The sequence below is a fragment of the Nothoprocta perdicaria genome, unplaced genomic scaffold, assembly GCF_003342845.1.
Source record: "Nothoprocta perdicaria isolate Ctin4 unplaced genomic scaffold, notPer1 scaffold_282, whole genome shotgun sequence".
NCBI lineage: Eukaryota > Metazoa > Chordata > Aves > Tinamiformes > Tinamidae > Nothoprocta > Nothoprocta perdicaria.
This window is the reverse complement of record NW_020455513.1, coordinates 788543-809470: the sequence shown is the minus strand read 5'-3', so window position 1 is coordinate 809470 and position 20928 is coordinate 788543. Positions and strand designations below refer to the sequence as shown.

General features: G+C 37.6%; 1 protein-coding gene across 2 annotated transcripts in view; it reads left to right on the top strand.

Annotated features, from left to right (window-relative positions):
* SMYD3 (SET and MYND domain containing 3) overlaps positions 1 to 20928 on the top strand; it is a 329317-nt gene that overhangs the window by 41401 nt on the left and 266988 nt on the right. The window contains exon 1 of one of the 2 annotated variants that reach the window (XM_026041347.1): positions 2876 to 3014. The exons of the other annotated variant lie outside the window; for it this stretch is intronic. The gene's annotated coding sequence lies outside the window, so the exon portion shown is untranslated. Of the gene's footprint in view, positions 1 to 2875; positions 3015 to 20928 lie in introns of those variants that run through there. 2 annotated transcript variants of the gene reach the window in all.

The following is a 20928-nucleotide window of genomic DNA, read 5'->3' as shown; positions in this document are numbered from 1 at the left end:
TACTCCTTTGATAGATATTTCTGCATACTGCAAAAATCACTGAAATCTGAGCTATCAGTTCTCATCCATCAAGTAGGTAGGACACAGGTACATGTTGAGGCTGGTATAGGTAGAAATAAGGAAGCATCGCCATTTGTTCTTCATTGTAAGTGAAAAGTACTTTGCCTACTTTGACTTCCTAGGAATATAGCTAAGAGAAGAGGGGGAAAAAAGAATTAACTCATAGTAATATCTATTTCCTCTGTCATGCAGAAATTTTGTAGACTAATGTTGATATGTCTCATTCTACAGTCATTTCTGTCTCACAGATTAAGCTCTTAATAAAATTATCAAATTTTTATTTTAAATGGAAACTCACAATATGTGCATTTGTGTATCTAATTCTTGAATAGTCACTTTGCTGTTTTGGTCTTGTGCAACTTAGTCTGCTTTTAATCCTCCACTTNCCCCCCCCCCATGTTTTTACAATTTGAGAGAATATCCATCATTCTGGAAATATTTTTTAAATGCTGTGAGTCTAAAATGAGCTTAGAAAATGTTTTCCAAGCATTTTGTCGAGTATATTTTTGAAAATCTTTATCTGCTAATTCAGGAATTGCACCATAAACATCATATCAGTCTGCAGTTGTCTGCTGTCCTGCCCATCTTGCAGCAGCTCCTTGTACACAGGCCCTTCCATCATGCTGCGCTCCCGTGTGCATGAACGTGTCACGGGACTATGTGCCAAAGAACGTATTTGTTATATGGCTTGGGTATCCATTCCCACCATGTTGTCTTACACTGGAACTTGTGTCTTTAGGTTCCAGTAACTTCAGGTGTCTAGGTCAGAATGGCACCATTGGTTTCATGGGACCAGGAACAAGGTCTGAGTGTGCTCACTGATGCTTAGGGACAACTGGGGGAAGTAAATTTGAACTTCTGCTGCCTTGATTTATTGCCAGAACCTGATCATCTCCTTTCACATGCCGTTCTGACTTTGCAAGTAGGTTCACCTTAGTGTCATTCATATAGGCTAATTCCTGTTCTGGAAGACATTATATTTCAATTATGTCTAGCACTGTGTGAGAATGTTCAGTATAAGATTTACACCATGGAATAATTTTTAACACAGTGTTACTCATACTGTTTTTCTATAGGCTAAGATGGTTTAATTAGCACTGCTATTATTATTATAGTGTCACTAATTAATTTTTCACCATAATTTTATGCTATAAAAGCTTTCACTTAATTGCAATTTAACATGTGTTACTGGAATATGCCTTTATGCAAAAAGAAAGGAAATGAAGTTAGAATTGCTTGGGGTTTTTATCTTAGCCTTAGAATGGCGTAGCATGCATTTTCTTGCTAAAATGAAACTAGAATTTTATACAGAAGTCTATTCATTGCTGTCCTGGCCAACTTCATCATATTTTAAAGTGACACAGAGGAAGATAAAAATGTTTCAAAGCCCAAACGCCTTCTGCTTCCTATGTAATCCTATAGTGCAACTCTGCGATTAAATAGTGTCACAGGTTTGTGGAGATGATGACCAGACCTTCTTGCCACAAGATTGTCACAGTTTGGTGAAGAAGGTCCTGCTGTTGCTTTAACTTGCAACCAAATAATGTAAACTTTAATGGATATTGTCCTTATTACTTAAAATATTGATTTTAGTGGGAGCTGAGGTAGGAAACAGGCCATGTTGATAATGTGTGACATGATCCAGGACTCTTTTTGTCCTTTTTAACATGTGATATTTCCTTGAACTTTGCTTGTTGTAGCACTAGAAAACAATGAAGAATATTCTCAATACAAAATAATTGGTATTTTAGTGTACATTCAGCTTTGTCAGCAAAACTAGCTATGACTACTGTGGAAATTAGAGTTGCGGTTGCATCTGGAAACCTGGATGTAGTAGATTACTGTGCACGACTGCTAAAAGTTTGCAGACTTCTCACTTTCCTCAAAGAGCCATTAATGCTGATAGTGACTTTATTATTAAATATAATCCATTTAATTAGTTTTTTGAGCTCATTTGTCTTCCTTAATGGCCTATGTCTACCTCTTGTTCGCCAGTTTGGATTGTTCTGCATAACATAATTGGTGTTTAAATGGTGCCTCCAGAAACTGCCATGTGAAGGGAGACTTTATTTGTTCTTGTTCTGTCACTGAACAATTGGCCTCTTTGAAACGGGGGAGACTAATTAGTTCACATCAAAGCCCCAGTGCCTCTAATGGTCTGACATGATATAAATTAAGCTGAACTGGATCAGAATAGTGTGATTTAATCATGTTAATGCAGTGTGTATGTGTTTATTTTACTGTAATTATTTAAGACTGGTGTTTCAACATGAACTTGATAAAATAAATTCCTGTATGTTTGACTCATTTTTTCCTCTCTGTTTTGATTAGGAATATGCAAACTATTTTGAGGATAAGAATTGCTCACTAACACGCTATTTGAAGTATGGAGGAAAGAGAGGATGGTAGTTTTGTGGACAAAGGTGAGGAGCAAGAAGAGCTTCAGAATTCTCCCTGAGAAGCAAGTCAGCAAAGCCTAGGAAAGTTTATCAGAAAAGTCTCACTCAGTGTACTGCTTGCCCTGTGCAAGCCTTTGGTTTGACCTGAAATTGCCATTTGCGAATGATGACTTGCTTATCCTTGAGGCCATCAAAATAGAAACCTGACTGGCTCTGCTTTTTAAATTCTTCAAGTCTTTTTAAGAAACCTCTAAGAGAAAGGCAGACTTTCTTTTCCCCCTTGTTAATGAGTGAAACAGTGAGATCTGACCTGGAAGGGTTACCTTGTTCCACTTCCTCCTCCTCCTCCTGGCCTGTCTGTGCTTGTACCACACAACCCATAACCCTGCCGTGCCAGTGCCCCCAGGTTGGGCTGCTTGCCTTTCTCTCCCTTTTGGGCCTATTCCATCCAAGTCTCTTGCTGCAGAAAGTGAAATATTTTGTAATAATTTAATTTGCTGCCTTGAATTCAGATCAGAATAGACTGAGGCCTGTTGAGTCACAGAGAAATGCTTGGTAAGATGATTAATAGTTCTCGATATACTTGCTGCTAGGGTTTTCTGCAGTTTTTATTTTTAAAGACTTTTTCTCTGTCAAATTGTTTAAGTTGAAATTTATTACTGTGCAGGGGGTGGGAGAAATAGATCAGAAATGACTTGGTTTACATTTGCCATTGAACTTCAGGGGAGAATTAAGATGGCGCATGTGTTTGATTCAAGCTCCCATTCACAGAAATACTGATTAAAACCCCCTTCCAGAGTGAATCTTGTGCATTTCAAAAGCATTAGAAAAGGGGCTAAAAATGCCCTAGTAAAGATCACATTACAGAAACTTAATGAAGAGGAAGAAGATTAGAGATCCCTATAAATCTTTATCCTTAGAATATGTGCTGGTCATCTTCATACTGTAAAATATTCTCTGTATGTCATGTTGACAAATTCCTAGCAGATATAAATTTTGGTAACACCAGTGATTTTAATGGATAGCCATAATTTGCATAAGGAACTGCTGTTGTTTTTTCAGAAACACAAGTGTAGTGATTACTGGCAAAGGTGCACCTGATTAATGTGAGTTTTATGATCAATGAGTGAAAATACTTCACATTTTATATATAAAATATATTTTTTATTATTTACATATTTCATTTGAAAGTGAACAAATTTCTCTATTCTTGTTGTTTTCCACGAAGTATATACATGCCTGTTTGTTAAAGTAAGCCTTTCTCTAGATGAGCATAGGGAACTATTCTCTGATCTATTAGCAAAGGAATGTTACACATACAAAAATGTGAGTTTTTATGTTTCTCTATTATATTTCTCTATTTGCCTTGTTGGGTCTGTATTATGCATATAACATAATAACTTGCACTTAACTGGACACAGTAGTGTGTGGAAAAGTCAAGCTGTGAGTGGTGAATTTTTAAACTGGACAAAATGAAATTAAATCAATATTTTAGAGCAATATATCAGCATGCATCAGACAATTGTTTTCTAGTTCAGCCTTATATTGTATAGACAAAATAAATGTCAGCAACATATACAGAATACTCTTAATGAAGATAAACAGATGGATGAAATAGCATTCTCATCAAACCAGTGTTGACTGACCTCATGGAAATTGATTTTTGTTTAAACTACTGTATGCTCTTCTGACGAGTTTACATATTTGGAAGAGAATGCTAATATTGACATTAAGCCAATTTTACTTTCTTTTGTCATTTTGCCTTGGGGGTTTGAAAATCAAAATCACATACTGGCTCAAAGTCTTGTGGAATATTAAACATTTCTCGACATTTATTCTAAATGAGTGAATATTCACTGTACATTGTGACAGTTTTTTTTGATGAATCTCTTAGAGATAGCTTCTTAACCCTGTGCTATTTGATATTTTTGTCTGTGCTTTGAAGACCTTAAAAAAAAAAAAAATTCTACAAGCCTTGACTAAAGATTAGGGAGTTTTCAGTTTTGAGGAGGACAAATCTTTTTGTGGAATGATCTATATTGCTTGATAAAAGGGGCACTTAATGATAGAACAACTCCTAATTTCAAGATAAACTAGGGAGTGTAGAATTAAGTTAAATAATGTTTCCAAAGCTAATCTGAGATGTCCTGTTATTTGTACATTCTAAATTCCTCTAAAACATTTCAGTCTTTTTCCTTTCTAAGATAGACAGCTGAGATTCTTGAGTTTGAGTAGATGATATCAGCAGAGTATGGTATGATGGACATGTCATGAGGAATCCTAGTAATTTGGGCATACTTTCGATATTTTTCACTGTCAGAAGTGTTGTTATAGGCAAGATTAAATTGTTTTCCTTCTTCATGAAACTGTAGAAAGACTGTTGATTAGGAAAAGCAAAACATCATAAATGTCACAGCAGCAGTAGCTGGGACCCTTTGCTTCTTAAGATAGGCTCTAGGATTTGATGTTTAATCTTGAGGACTTGGGAAAAGAGCAATGGTGGGCAGTGATGAAGAGCAAAGGCTGTTATGTTAGTGCTTGTAGCATGGGCTTGTTTAAATTCCCACATATCATATGTGCCTTTGAGTGAATGTGGAATTAGGGGTGTCTTACTAGGTTTGGAGAGCTGCAAGCCAACCTGTCTGGGCAGGGCAAAGTTCTGCTTTCAGGACTATGTGTTAGGATTGGCACAGAAGATCAGAGGGCTCTCTGTCTTGCAACTCAATAGTGAATTTATGCAAGCAAGGAGATTCCTATGTGGTAGCGGGTGCCCCAAAATCTCATCTCTAAAATATGCAAAAGAGAGAAATACAAAGAGTAGTACCTGGTATGGGTTGGCGTATAGCTGTGTTCCGTCCGGCAGTATTCCTGCAGTAATGGTGGCCCTAGCCAAAGAGATGGGCCTGGTCTCATATGTAGAGATTGTACTGTCTAACCAACTCTCTTCACAGACAGATATACTTTTTGGTCATAACTTTAGTCATTTGCTTAATGTACTGTGCAGTTCTGCTTGGGAAAAGGAATTAGCTGATTTTCCTCTGAGGCACTCAGTCCAGACCTAATGTATTGTTCCTTCCACTAGTCTTCCTTCCATGTTCTCTGTTTTTGTTCTTTGTGGAAAGGTTTGGTGCGAAGAGCATCAAAACTTCTTAGTAGGGTTGTGCCAGGCAATGGTGATTTGTGCAGATAAAATCCTTATGTTTGGCAGATCAATGATTAATTGAAAATTGAAAACTGATGAGTTAGTTTCTTGGAAGTCACAAGGACTGATTCACCTAGCATTCTGTATGTGCAAGTACTTCATCTCTGTAATTTAAAGCCAAGAGCACATAGCTGCTTCAGTTGCTTTTTTTTTTTTTTTTTTTTTTTCCTGTTACTACTACTTTAGTTTAACTTTTGGATTTGAATAGGAGACTGCACTTTGCCTTTTGCTTCATGTCTCTGCAGTCTGAGCAATCTGAGCCCTTGAGTCCTTTGGAGGCCCTTCAGAGGCAACCCTAGAATGTATGAGGGAAGTAGGAGAAGAAAAGTGGCTGGATATCTTTTAGATGGTGGGTTTTTTTGTGTGCACTTTTTTGTGTTTCTTTTTCTTTTACTCTCATACAAAATTGCAGCAAATTTTGTATGATATGCTTAAGCTAAATTACCATATTGCATATTATTACACTGAGATAGCATTAAAATTGTTCTGACCTGCATATTTGCAGCAGACTTTCATGGATTTGGAAACTGTCTTTAAAAAGCCATTAAAATGTTAATGATTTTTTTCCTTTACATGATTTGTTTGCAGCTCTTCAGATAAGATTATCTGTTGTTTACTTGCATAACTAGATAAAGATGTCAGAAATGTTTTATTTGGAATAAAGTCAAATGTTCACTTCCAGCAAATGAAAATAGCTAAGACTCTCCAAAATATTTAAGTAACCTCTCTTCCAATTATTGTGACAGGAAATCATGGGCTCATGCAAATGTAGGTGTTTTGTATTAGAAAATCACAAAGCTGCTTAGGAAGAAGAGATTTAATAATTATTTTAAAGTTTAGCATAAACTCCCAAACTTTGGCTGCAAAAGGAAGATAACATGAAGTCTCTCAATTCCTCGGTAGACAATAGACAGGCAGAACCTTCATTTCTTGTGGATGACAGCTTAAATTTATGCTGAGGTCATACTTGGAGGATAACTAACCTTTTGATGTTCTTCCTGATAACTGAGTTCTCTTGCCATTGTATGTGTTACCATAAATCCATGTCTGTATGGTTATTTTATGCAGGGAATTAGATATATATTACTCATTGATGCTCCCTCCTCTCTTCTGAAAAATATTTCCATTTCTATCAGGTTAAGAAGCTACTTTAAAAAAAAAAAAGTTAATTCTCTGCATAAAATAACCATGCAGACATGGAGATTTTTCTGTTTTAAAATTTAACAGGCAAAAACTGCAGATGCAGATGCTTTTTAAAAAATACATATACATCATCACTTTGCATTCTCAGAAAAACCTTGGGTGCTCTCAAGCAAAAATACTTAATTTCCATAATATCTCAGTGACTACCATTCTCTTCTACATCAAAAAAACGAGGAGGAAGGGGAGAATTGCTCTCCTTGTCTCTGTCTATAGTAGTCTATACTTGTTTTCCTGTCTTTATGAAAAATGCACGTTTTGTGCTTGTAAAGTTAACTGCCTTCTGCTGAGATGTGCTATGGAGTCAAAGATACCTTATGGAAAACACCTGGTCAATAGTGCCTTTTCTTTTACCACTGGAGATACTAGCTCAGGCAGAGAATTGCAGGTATTATGTGTAGAGCTTTAATGAATAAATGCCATCCAAAAAGTAATATGGAGCTAGCAGTCAGTCTACGGTGGGGGGCGGCGGGGGGGAAGGTGTTACTAGCATACAGCAAAATTCAACAAGCAGACATGTTTTGCACTGACCTCAGCTTTTAACTGGCCTCATGTGGTCTAGCTGGGTTGGGTTACAGTGATTAGCTCCTGATGTGACAGTCTTGTGTAAACATAATAAAGATTAGAACTGAAAAATGAAAAACTTCTGTTCTAGTAGAAATAGAAGAGACCTAACAATAGTGCTTATAACTTCTGGCTATCCCTTTGAAAAGAAGGGTCGTGAGAATTAACCAAGCCCTTAACTGTGAACCTGTATAAAGGAAAATGAAGTTTAGTTCTGCTCCCGATCACATGCTCATGTACTGCTAAATCCAAATTGAACTCCCTTCTGGAATTTCTCTTTATCACTAAAAAGCTGTTTCAGAAATTCAGTCATGTATGTAGTGGAAGGTTTTGTATGGCCCCCTGGGAGTTTGCTCCAACAGCTCCATAGCAGGAACGCTGTTCTCGTGTTTTTGGCGTTTTCACCAGGTGTTTCCTACTACTGAGACTATTTTGGTGGAACCCTTGGTGCTGTGTCTAGATTGCTCTTCCTCGCTGAATGGCTCTGTGCTCTCACTGCTCTTCATTAGTGCTGTATGAGGAGCTATAGACTGGCTGGCATACAAAAGTACTGAAATCTGTTCTGCAGTTTTCTGATATTACTTCAGTTTTGCTTTTCTCGTCATGGGCAGCTGCGTGTGGTCCAGCTTCCAACCACGCTTGTGCCTTAGGTTAGTAGCTGCCATGAGTGAGGCAGGTCTCATTCACGGCTTCCAGGCTAAAGAAACCATTACGACCCTCTGGGCTTCCACAAAATGGTCTGATAGAGTGAAGAGCTACATGACGTCGTGTATGTGACTGACCATAATTCTTATCAACCATATCAAATCATTAGGTCTCTTTATTGAGCTGAAGGGTAGCATAAAAACTTTACAGCATGCTGTTGAGAGGAATGTGCAATTTTCTGTAGCTAACTCATGGGAATTTCCAAGAGCAGGGCTGATTACTCCCTGCTGGGAACTATTTGTGTGTCAACAATTTATTCTTTATAGTTTCTGCTATTTGAAGCCTTTCTTAAAGTACTCTTGCACTATATATGTGTATCCAGATCCATTTAGTTTGTCCTTCTTAACAAAGGCCCCGGTACTGATGCTCTCTCTGAAGCTGGTCAGTTCCCTGTGAGACAGAAGTGGTTTAATGAGTATTGTGAGTGTTTTGATGCATTTTCTGGTGATATATTACACTACTTTTTTCTTTCTTAGGCTTTCCCTTCTCTTTTTTCCCCTTTCTGGTGAAAACATTCTAATAAATCATGTTTTAGGAAATAAGGTGTGAATAATAAGGGATCCTTAGGATGTGGTCATAATGGAAACAATGGAGGATGCTTAAAACATGGTCCTAAGTCACTGAATCTCAAACACCAGGCAGGACAAAAAGATTTAATATGCCTGTTTGTATTTGCGGTGGGATTTGGCCAAATGTTTCAAGTTTTGACTTATAACAGAGTTATATAGCAGGTACACTATAATCTATAATGAAGCAATGCATGGGGGGAAAAAAAAAGCTATTAGAGATAAAGCTTGATAGCTGAAAGTGAAAATACTGAATTAGACTCCTGAACAGTGGAGTACTGAGTACTGTCGAACATACCTCAAGATATGTCAGGCATTAATGACACTTTTACTGAATAACAATTTGAGCTTTTTTCTACCTTATATTACCAATTTTCACTTTTAGACTTGTAGCAAATAAGCAAAATATTGGTATTTATAGTTATATACAAGTGAACTTGTGGTGTGATATAGTGAAATGTGAATTATTTCATTTTTTAAAAAAGCAAAAGAATAATACATAATATTTTAGCCATTAAAAATGCAAAGTTCTATCTATTCTAGATTTACTACTTGTCTAAAACATGACTAGTTCTTACCACATAAGAATGCTAATATTTTTGTATTTTCTTCTTAAATGTAATTTAAATATGACATTACATAACAGTTTTCTTATAAAGCATATGAGGTAATAACTTTATAACCTTGTCCTGACTCTTTCACATCTGTAAAGATACCGAGGCAGAGGTTTTGTCCAAATGCTATATGTATGAATATGTAATAATATTCATTCTACCTCTTGGTTCCCAAGCACCCTCTGACAGCAGACAAAAGGCAAAATGAAGGTTTTGCCCAAATACCTTCTCATACATACACACATATTTATTGTACACATTCTCTTCCTTGCTCTCAAAATACCTTCAGATAGGGTGAAAGATAAAATGAAATAATCAATGTGGATACTAGGATTACTTTCCTAGAAAAGATGATATACCTTTGGGAGCTTTTACTATAATGTATAAACATATTTTTTCCTTAGAAAATCTGAAAATGGTACAAATTACTGCAGGACAAAAATACCACCTGCAGCAGTAGATAAACCTCAAAATGCCTTTGAGTAGTCCCCAAATGATAAGTTTCCAAAACTGCTTTAGAAATGACTTCTGTAAATCTTTTTCAAGCTTTCTGATCTCTCAATACATTAAATGCTTTATTGCTCTCTTGAACCAAAAAATCACCCAGAAAATCTTGTGGAAGTCATTGTGAGTCCTTTCCTTTCTGCCCTACCATCCCCACAAGAAGAGAAAACCAAAGAGCCTTGCACCTTCCCTCTCTTAACAAAACTAGTATCTGAATTTTCACTGAAACAATTTGATAAATAATTTCAACTGAATTTCTTCAGCTTTGTGATTATATCTGTTTATGAAGATATGAAATATTTAACCAGATATCACATATTCTATCAAATACTATATGCAGCATGTTTTTTTAGTGCTACTGCATGCTACCATAGAAAATAGCAACATTTAATGAAACTTTGATGTATGACATATAGAAAAAATGTGGTATATATCCTGAGAAGCACTGTGATTTGTGAAATCAAGCAATTAAAATGACCCAATGGCTTGATATTTTACACTTTTCTAGGATTTCAAGACCTTGGCAACAGAAGTTAGCTTTGTTTTTTTTTTTGGTTCATTGGGATGGCATTTTTAGATGAAACAACTAAAGAAGGATCTGAGTTTCTTCTGGGAGGCTACAGAGGGTTTTCCTGAGCAGCCTCAGGGCCACCTGCAGCCAGGGCCCACACTGCGATGGCAGCGCAGCCTCCTGCCCTCCGGCATCTGCCATGCGGGAGGAGGCCCGACCCCAAACACCTTCTGCTCTTCTGCTTGCTTATTTTCCAAGAGGCCCAGGGATATGGAAGAGCATTGCAGGACAATAAGTACTGCATATCTTCTATAGAATAAAAAGGGGTTTAAATGTTTTCCTTTGTTCCCTAGATAACAGGCATTCTAAGCAGTTTTTATATATAGTCCCATTTGTGCTCATTGTGGGTGAGGTTTTTTGATTGAAATGAGAAGAAATTGAAAGCGTTGTGTATCTTGCCATCTTTTGGACTCCTGAAAATTTGCACAAAGAGCGAAGTAACATCTGCATCTTTCCCACTTTGTTTCCCTTGGAGACACACCTCCCTCTGCCTTTGGCTCCTTCAGAACAGGCAGACATAAAATGAGACTTTTGCTTCCTTCTGGCTATTTCTTCAGCTACCCTTTTTATGACTTTACCTTCTGGTACTTTCATTTGATTCTGCATAGCAGAGTCCATAAAGAACCCTTGCCATTTTCTATGTAGATCTGATTTCTGATTAATTTGCTTGAAGTTATTTATCTTTCCATGTTCTTACTGCTTCTCTTGGTGGTGTTTAAGATCTGTTTTGTTCTCAAACCTGAGGTGTGCCATGTAGTAAATACCAGGAAAAAAAGATTTATGGAAGCAAAACTGATTGTTGTAATCAGTCTTTGGCAGACAGTTGAGAGAGAGCTTTATCTTCCATATTCATGTTTTCTGCTAAAAATACAAATGTCATTCTTAAGCTACTTGTATTAACTTTATTTCCTGTTATGGATAAAAACTATACTTCAAAATTTCTAGTCTATTGCAATTTATACATGCTGTATTGATTTATTTGTTTCTAGCAAACACAATCGCTGGTTTTGATACAGCAGAGACAGAGCATTGTAGTCTGCAGTCACAATCTCATTTCTAAATCTCAAACAACAAAGTGAAACTGTTGAAAGGCACATTTTTCAATTAAATTTCTAATGCATTCACTATAATAAAAGAGTGTCAAGAGGTTTCAGGTGAAGGCAGAAATTATAAAAAGTGCCAGTCAGCTACCAAATGAATATTATTTTTGGATAGTGATCTAATGTTGTTTAATTATATCGGAGTGGAATTGACAGTTTTCAATTATCTTGTTATAGAACTAAAACAACTTTGCTCACAAAGGATTAATTATCAATGTATGTTTCCAGATGGGCCAATACTCACATCACTACTGTGGTGTCATATCAAAACTTTGTTTTTAGGTTTCTTTTTAGAGTTTCTTGTTTGCTTTTATAGATAACTGTAAAATCATGAAGTATTATCATGGAGAAACTACTTAATCTTTTGCTGTTAGTAACCTTGACTCTTAAGAGCCCTCAGAGTTTCCTTGTGTTGCTCTTGTGCCATATCAACAAAGCGTCTGACCTGGTTGAGGTTGCATAGTTGACTGATAAAACCATTGTGCAGTTATTTAATCTGAACTACTTGAATTTTGGAAGTGAGCAATTCCAATGAAAGGGATGGGAATATTTGGTGAAATTTATATGATTGGATCAGGTGCCAAAACCAGAAGCGGGGATGACCGCGAGTGTGGTGATGCAAAGCTGCCATGAGGGTGAAGCAAAAAAAAAAATGCAGTTTTGTGAGACAATTTTAAATGCTTTGGTAAATGTCTCACTGACTGTGCTGGTATTTCTGAATTAAGTACAATGGTTCAGATGTTGAGAATTCCTTCTCATTAAGTCTGATTGCTTTTAGACAAAACAGACTAATCAGCAATTGCGAAGTGTCAGGAAAAAGCTGATACTTGCAAAACTAATGCAAAGAGAAAGGAAAATTTTGGACAGTTTTGGGCTGGAAAAAGCTAAGGGAGTTTTTGAAGCCAAAAGAAAAATGTGAAGCATGACTTTTTTAATGAAGGGAGCGTTCATTGTGCTATTAAAGATGGGACTGATTTAGCAGAAGTTTTTGCTTGAGTTAAGGGGCTGAAGTTCAGATCCTATCCTGAACTTTAGAGACAGAAATTTGAACTGTAGATACAGATTTCATAAAGAGAAATTAATTTTATAGAAATTAAGATATACTCTTACTAGAATTAGTAGTAAGTGTTCTTTAGATAAGTTTATTTCGTACTTCAGTTGGACCAGTCCTTGTGGAAAGGCAACAAGAGCAGGTAGATTTCTCTGTCTGCCATCCTTACTCTTTTGTACCCAAAATTTGTAAGGAGAAAAATTCTAAGCGAAGTTCCAGGTAGAAATTATTATAAGCAATAATACATCTGGAGACACTGTAGTTTAATTTGTATGTTTGTCCAGGACCTTTGTTGCTAATGCACTCTTACATGCCAACTATAATAATGAGTGGTGGCAAAAAAATCATACTGTTAGTCTATTCTCATTTTTTTTTTTTTGTTTTAATAATTGAGGTATTATATGGGCAAAAGAAAACAAAACCAATAGTTTTGCTTTCTTGAAGAGAGATTTCTTAGCTGAATAGCTGAATCCATCTGGCTTTTGATAAAACATACTTTCATTTCATTACCTCCCGAGGATGCAGTGCAGGCGCATTCACGTGTGGTAAACATGCTGAGCAGGCAGTTGCCTTACCTCCCATGAAGAGTGTGCTGCTTTACAACTCAGTCTTACACTGAATAAAACTGCTGCAGTTTCTGTCAGTAAAGAACTTTTACCAAGTGATTAATTGTTCATGTGAACTTTCATGTTGTACTTTTGGCAAAATATGATTTTATGATTTAGAATTTTGTTTAGCAATGTATATACAGCACAGCAGTGTTTTTATAAAATGCTGGCCCTTACAAGAAATTATGCCTTATACATTTTGTGTGCGTTTTACCTGCAGATGTTGTGATTATTCCACATAAGCATTTGCACAGAGAAAGGACCTCCAGTGTAGGGAGAGTTCAGTGAAAACTTTGTTGACCTTGATCCCTCTATTTGCTTACATGAGCACTACCCATACCAGGGCGCAATAAAGTCTTGTCTTAACTGATACAGTTCAGCAAAATAAATCCGTAATATTTTTCTTTAGCATTCCTCATTATGACAGCCATGAGAGATTTCTGTTGCTGCATCAGCCGTTCTTCTCTTACTTACAGTGATTTGATTTCTTTAAAGGGAAAGGGAACGTATAACTAAAATGTAATGATTTATATGATGAATATTTTTAATCTAACAAAGAAATTTAAATAAGGCTTGACAATTTGAGTTATGATGAATGGCAGAGAGAAGGAAAAATGCTTTAAGGGTATTATATTGCTCAGAGACATTCAGAGGGCTCTGGAAATCAATGCTGAGAGTGATAGACTCATATATCAACCATGACTCTACACCCGCTTGAATGTAATGAGAGCTTCAGTAATTTGGCTCTGTTATGGTTGAATGCTGCTTTTGGGTGAGATTTCATGAGCATGTTAAAAGTGAGAGTGAGGGGCCTCTTCAGCCCCTTATATCTTAAGAGATAGAGGTAATTTTAACAATAGCAATACTTACCCTTAAAAAAAAAAAAAACAAAAAAACCCAAAACTTGATTGAAGAGCAAACTGTAACTGCAAAAAATGTATGTAAGTGTATGCATTCAGCAACATCACTTTGGCTATTTCACCCTTTTAGTGAAGGAAAGCCTTTAACTGGGAGGTTAACTAATAATATGCAGGTTATCGAAATAATTCACTCCAGAGATTAGGGAAAACAAACAAAACTCTTAGTATCTGTACACCTTCTAGCCGTGCTCTCTTTATGCTTTGCTTGCAATAAGAAGTGACATGTCTTATTTTCTCGAGGCTATAATGTGAAACTCTATAGCCTGAGGTACTGCAAAGTAGGAAAAAATATTGTTCTCTTGTTGATAATAAAGTAAAAAATTATTTGGACTGGAAAGACCTTTTTGACAATAGGCTTAAATCTTTACTTTTTTGAAAAAGTTCTGTAATAATATATTATGACTGCATTCTGATAAGGTTAGAATATCTTACAAGAAGATATTTTTATTGTTGTACCAACATGAATCTGAATGAGATGACATTCAAGGACCATTCTTTTGTGTGGAGATGGCGGTCAGGGAGGCTCTGGAAATCTTACAGAGGAAGAACATGAACTGCCATTAATAGATGACTTTTAACTCTCTATTTTCTTACCCTGCTATTAAAATTGCTTTCCAAATGATTCCAAAACTTGCAGAAAGCAGGTTTTCATCCAAAGACAAGCAGCTACTTTGAAAACTGGAAGGAAGTGCCATTCGCATGGGAAATTGCTTTTAATTGCAGGAGTTATGTTTTTTTTTCCCCCATATTGAAAGCATCTGTCTCTGGTTGCCAAAGCTGTATCTGGTGTCCTGTGAGTTTCAGTTCCTCCTTCCAGACCACCAAATGGTAATATAAAGTTATAGAGGTTTTCTTCCACTTGTTTTCTGATTCAAAAAGTAGCAGCTTTCCTTGTCCTGTCCTGTCCTGTCCCTTCCCTCCCCTAAAATCTTGAATTTTCAGGAAATGAAATAGTAATAAAAATGTCCAAATTAAAATTGGTTTACAACTTCCTACAAAACAACTCTCTAAAATGATTAATGATTTTTTTCAGCAGTTTTAAATTATATTTTACTTTTCTTAGGTATTTGCTATTTTTATCCATAATGACATTAATGTTAAGATATGTAATGATAGAAAAAAATTATTAGAGCATGAAAGGGTGGCACTTTGGTACTGAAAAGATCTTTGATTCAGAAAGTTTTTTACACGAGACTTTTCTGTTTAATTCTAATTTTGAAAATGGATTAGTGAAGAGAATCTGTTACCATAGTTTGTTCTGAATAGTGCTTCATGAAAATATCTCTTTTGAGGCAGTAATCCTTAACTAAAAACATGTAGCAGAGTGAAATCACTTTTCTTGATGTCTTATGTTCCTTTCTGCCTGTCTGGGTGATACCTGTAGTGAATATAGGAGGAGTCTAACTGAGCACTTGTCAGTGCTGGGAGAAGCTGCTGAGGACACTTTGCTGCGAGGGGCTAAAATTCCAGGGTTTCTAGGGCATATTATGGTACTGTTTCTAAGCAATAAGCTTTTCCAGTAAGAGAATTTCAGAATAGTGTCATCCTCCTGGAAGAGGAGGGGATCTGATTAAATGCTCACTTGCAGAGATTAGAACAAATCAATTAGGAGGAGGGAGGAGATATTTTGCCTTTTGGTGCTTGTTTTTTATTTTATTTTTTTCATTAATGCAGATGGCATCTGCATGTAGCAGTGACAGATGCAGAAAAAATATGGACGAGACTTGGCCCCGTTTCAGTCAAAATGCAGAGGTAATTAATGGCATAACAACCAAACGTGACTCCATTAGACAACTGTCCAACACATTAGTTTTCAATGTGAGTCACTTGGAAGGGCAGAAGTGGTAATCATAGTGGAAGCTCATGAGCTTTGACAGCTTGAACGAGAAAAAACGTTAGAAGTTGAGTACGAATTTGAAATTAGGAATATTGCCATCCTTACAGGCAAGCTGATGAAGCGTGGGCTTAGATAAGAGGACGAGGTGAATTGGAAAACAGCTGAACTGCTGGATGCAGAAGGCTGTTGTCAGCAGCACAGAGCCTGGCTGGAGGCTGGTCACTGGCAGCGTCCCTCGGGGGTTGACACTGGGACCAATATTTTTTTAACATCTTTAATGATGTGGATGATGGGAGGGCTCAATGCAAGTTTGTAGATAAAACAAAACTGGGAGGATTGGCTGCAGTTGCCCAGAAAGATTGTGGTGTCTTCGTTCTTTGAGATACTCAAAATCTGAGCCTATACCTGAGACTATGACGGGGGGAGCCTATATCTGAGCCTATGAGGGGGGACCTGATCAGTGTCTATAAATACCTCAAGGGAGGCAGTGAGGAGGAGGGGGCGGCCTCTCTTCAGTGGTGGCCAGCGATAGGACTAGAGGAAATGGCCACATCTGAGGCACCAAAAGTTCCACAGGAACTTGAGAAAACACTTTTTGACAGTGAGGGTGACAGAGCCCTGGCACAGGCTGCTCAGAGGTTGTGGAGTCTCCTTCTTTGGAGATCTTCAAAACCCGCTTGGACGCAGCCCTGTGCCACGTGCTCTGGGTGACCCTGCGTGAGCAGGGGGGTTGGACTAGATGACCTCCGAGGTCCCTTCCAACCTTAAGTGTTCTACGATTCTATGATACAATCCAGGATAGCTGCTCTGGATGTCCCTGACTTGAGCAAGAGGGCTAGAACAAGGTGATCTCCAGAAGTACCTTTGAAATCCGACTTTTCTTTGATTGTTTCTGTGATACTGAATGTGCTATCCAAAAGCTTGGTGAGCTTCCCAGTGAAAAATCTGAGGGAGGCAGTGCCTCGCTGCCCTTTCCAGCAGGCTAAGGTGTCATGTGCGCGGTGGTTTTAGTGGCAGGAAGGTTCCACCTCTCACTACCATGTGTTCCTCTGGCTCTTAGGCTGAAGCTGCCTGAGCGGGCTGAGCCAAAACTAAGTGTAAATGAAGCTGCAGTTGTTAATTAATGGAAGAGTGGGGGAAGCTGCCCTGTTCTCATCTGTTTTCCATCAAAGCCTGAAAGATGCTGCTTGTCAGGATTCTGTCTTACATCAATGTGCAGTTCTTTGATTTTCAGTCCCTGGTGCTTTGTGACAGAAGTGGAAGAAACTAATGTCTACTAAGGAAGAATAAGTGACTTTATCGAGTTCTATTGCAAACATACTTTCACATAAGGATGGTATTACATTGTTTACAGCTTTTATTTTCCACCATATGCTTTGCATTTTAATCAGGCCATGTCATATTTAATTTTGGAGCTTTGTTTATTTTATTCAGCCTCTATTGGAGCAGATGAATGTATACTGTGTGGGTCTCGTTTTGCCTGCTGTATCCTCAGTGCTGAATGCCAGGGCAGGGTTTCCTTACCCCTTTCCCCAACTCCCTTTAACGGAAGCTTACTACAGCCTTCCAGGAATATTCAGGCTTTCAAACATTTTGTGTGTATACATATGCAAAATATACAAAACATGTATTTACATATATATTGATTTAGATGAGTGCCCAGTATTTAGTGATTAAATATCACTAAATTGTTTAGTCATCATTTTAGATGTTTATAAAAAAAATTAAAGAAAATTTAATTTTTTTTAAAAAAGGAAGAGAAAGAAAATAAAACAAGAATCTGCAACTTCTTTTCTTTCCTACAGTAACAACTCTCATAAGTATTCAACTTCATAGAATATTCTTCTCACAACTGTTTCTGTGGTTTTAATTCATAAATAACAGCAATTAAATTCTGAACAGTCTCTTGGCAGACACAAGAAAACAAAAATTGTCTAGTTCTGTAACGTGGAGTCTGCTGTCCTATGAGACAGGTCTGAGAGGAGATAACATGCATATGGGACTGATGTGTAAGGTCATGTCAGGAGGAATCTTTTAATTTAATTAAAAGTGTAATTAATCCTAGGGAGATTTTGCAGCCCTCTACAGTAAGATTTTATGGACTTGCACTGTTTACATGCCAAAAAATAAATGAAATTTTGACATTTTAAGATGAGAATGTATCATTTTTTTGCCAAGAAATTTATATGATGGAGAAATAATTAACAAAAGATTAAATGTCAATTTGCTGGCAAATATCAACGAGACAGGACAAACTTCACCTCTTGCAGTGGAAATACAGACTTGTCCCCTGACAGACTTGTTCCATTAAGTTCTGCCTTATGGATTTCCCATAGAGGTGTTACATACTTCAGCGCTTGTAAATGGTATTTGTTTCAGTGTTTGCTAAAAGCCAGGACACTAACCATGCAATAAAAAACAAAACAACGGTACATTAAAAATGGCAGCAAAACAATGTTTGCTCCGATCTTGCTTTTTATTTTCAGTGAACCTCCTGCATGTAGTTTGGTTAGCTCTGTTAACAGAAGCCGTTGCATGTGGTTAACTGAGCAATCTTTTGCTTGATGAATCTTCATTTTGACAACTGCCATTCAACCAGAGCTGGGTTTCTGTCTCTCATCAAACATAGACCCTTTGAATAAGGCAGGTATGACAGACTACATCTCTGCGTGGCATTTGACCCAGCATTTTTAGCACACTAGGGCAATTCCACTGCGACGTTGGCCTGTACCACGTTGTTGGGATTAAGCCTCAATTCCAGGCACTGAAAGTGTGAACAAGTGATTAAGAGAAAGGAGAAGTTACCCATTAGATGTGGATTAGATACGGGAGATCTGGATAACCCCTTCTCTTCTCCCCACAGTGGATTTGTTATGTGCTTTTCCAGCTTAAAGAAATTATTCTAAATTTTAGAGGTCAACAATTTATATATCTTGTCTGCATCACCTCCTTTTAGGATGTTCTGAATGAATTATTCTGAATTTTGGCAACTAAATCTTTCATTCTGTTTCCAGTAATAATTTTGCATTTAAACTCATGGATCCTGTCCCAGTAAAAAAGTGTGCTAGCTGAGGCTGTTGCAGGCTCAGGACCTTGTAGATACAGCATATAACCTTCACCAGGAACAAAGCTACAGTGCTGTTACATCAGTGGAGCAGCATTCTTCAGTTTGGGGCGGTGGTGAAATTTGAGTTGTGGAAAGCTTGTAAAGCTCCCGTACTTAAATTAGACCAACGGAAGATCTCAGCAACATTTGTATGTTGGTGTGATATCCTTGGTGTTATACTTGAATAACCTTATAGTAACCCAAACATGATGTGAGGGGAAAGATGGACAGAACACAGAGGATCAAGTATTTAACCGAGTGATATCCTTCCAAGTGCAAATGTGTATGTAGCTAAGGAAAAGCTGTGTGTATTTATGCATGCGTGTGAACCTGACAGTGCGAACATCTATATGTTCCTAACTTTTGAGGACTGGAACACCTTTCCATACATGCCCTTTATTTCTGACTCATTCATTTAGACATGTTTGAAAACCTCAGGGCTGGTGGTGCCAGAGCTGCTTCAGCTTCCTCTACCAATACAGGCTCAATTCGGATATCCTGCTGCATACCTATTCCATATTCCACTTGCCCTTTCCCTACTAAGTGATTGAAGGGAAAGAGGGGGAGCTCTCTGAAGTACAGGAAAGGGAGAGCAATCAGGAGCTCTAATTTGAAGGGAACCAGGAGCATGGCCTCTTTTTATTGACTGTCGATTGACTTCATAGCTGTGAACCTACAAAAGGACTGCAGCTCAGCTATATCATCCGAACTGTAATTCCATCCAGGTCAGTAGTCCACAGCGGCACACAGCGAAGCGCTCCCCTGTACACATCTCCAACCTCAAATATAAAATGCAATCCACCCAGAGTGATATTAGCCAAGTTCCTGCAGTCTATCTTCCTACCTCTCTGCTGTTTCCTTCCCGCCATCTAACTTCGGTGTGGTAAATGAGTCGCTGTACTATCACCAGGCACAGGCTTCTGCCTGCGCTTCTGGGTTGGGACAGCCAGCGATGGAAGGAAATAAGAGCAGTGACTTTGTTATAAATGGCAACTGAAACTCTGCATGACAAATAAAATAGTACAAAGGAAAGCAGAAGGTGTCACATTTGCTGAGGTGTGACAGTCTGGCTTGGTTTTTGGTAAGCAGATTGTGCAGGCTATGGTATGGTATTTTTTGTAGTACATGTCATGTTTTGTTGCCAGCTTTTTTAAAAGATCAGGCAGCAAAGCAAGAGAACAAATCACACTGAAGTAGAGGTCAGTCACAGCCAGGCAGTCAAAGAGAACAGGTATGAGAGAGGCTGCTTTAGCCAAAAAAAAAAAAAAAAAAAAAAAAAAAAAAAAAAAGTGATGGTTTGGAATACAGGTGACTTTTGTGCTATACCAAATGCGCCACAGAGAGAAAAGAAAAACCTGTGCATGGGGCACACGCTCATGGATCTGGAGGTGGGAAATGCTGACATGCAGTTCAGAGGTACAGCTGTGTAAGTGCTTGAGGACAAAGTGAAAAAGGCAGATAATAGGATACTAGATGAACTGGGGCTGTGGGAAGAGAAATATGAAGTAGCTTTAACAATAGAGGTGGCATAAATTGCAGGATGTCATGGGGAAGCAGTAGGACTGTTTAGCAGATTTTGCTCTTAAACCACCTTTTCTAAACCGCTTGCTCCACTTGCTTTTTCTGCAAATGTGGTTTGAGTTATAAAAACGTAAATGCCTTGATGCATTGAGAAATACCATCCCAAATGTTTTAAAGAATATATTTGAAAGCTGTGAAAACCTTAAAGCTACAAAGCATATCTTAGAGTGCAAAAGTGAACTTCAGTGAGATCTGTGAGGAAACCTGTTTTGAAAATCTCTGTGCCTGCTTGCTTTGAGCCTTGCTTTTGTTCCGCCTTTCTGAATTCAGACTTGTCCTTTCTTCCTCCTCCTCTTCCCCCTCCTTGCCTGTCCTCTCAGGTTGTTTCATAATTTATCTT